At 42.1% G+C, this 767-nt stretch overlaps 1 long non-coding RNA gene across 1 annotated transcript in view; it reads left to right on the top strand.

Moving 5' to 3' along the window:
• The window catches only part of LOC306918999, a 2813-nt gene extending 2628 nt beyond the window's left edge, over positions 1 to 185 (top strand). The window contains exon 3 of the long non-coding RNA XR_013789451.1: positions 91 to 185. This is a non-coding gene — a long non-coding RNA (uncharacterized lncRNA). The remainder of the gene's footprint in view (positions 1 to 90) is intronic.
• Positions 186 to 767: the final 582 nt, after the last annotated feature.

Genomic DNA, 767 nt, shown 5'->3' with positions numbered 1-767 from the left:
TTAACCTATAAATGTATATCATAATTGATCAGTTATTATTATAATTATTATTATTATTATTATTAACATACAGTAAACCTCATATTCCAGGAGTTTAAAACCCAGCCTAAACTGACAGAATGTGTCAGACAACAGAGACCAGTTGCTGACAGAACAGTGAGTGTGGTGATGTGTCCAGACTGGTCGACTACACCTCCATCCCAGAAGACCAAAGACGTCCTTCTACACGGTGTGACTCTGTGTTCTCCTGGACCCCACGCTGTCCTGGTGATGGTCGATGTCAGGTCCAGTTTCTGTGAAGCTGACAGGAGATCAGTGGAGGAACACATGGAGCTTCTGGGGCACACAGTCTGGAGACACGCTCTGGTTCTGTTCATGTATGGATTCTGGCTGGGAGGGAGACGTGTTGAGGAGTACATCGAGTCTGAAGGAGAACCTCTGAGGAGGATCCTGGAGAAATGTAGCTACAGGTACCATGTTCTAGATGGTCTCAAGTGGGACATTTCAGAGGTAACACAGCTGATGGAGAAAACAGAAGACATGGTGACGAGGAACGGAGGACACTTCAAGGTGGGACATGAGACAAACATGACACTGGTTGAAAGAATAAAACATTTACTGCTGAAGAATGATATTAATGTATTAATCCCTGTGGTGGAATTCAGATGTAGCAGTAAGTGTAAATACAAGATAAAGATAAGAGTAGAGTAGAGAGATAATAATTAGAGCTGGGACTCGATTAAAATTTTTAATCTAATTAATCAGAG

Source organism: Electrona antarctica (assembly GCF_951216825.1).
Source record: "Electrona antarctica genome assembly, contig: scaffold_54, whole genome shotgun sequence".
NCBI lineage: Eukaryota > Metazoa > Chordata > Actinopteri > Myctophiformes > Myctophidae > Electrona > Electrona antarctica.
This window is presented reverse-complemented; position numbering and strand designations above follow the sequence as displayed.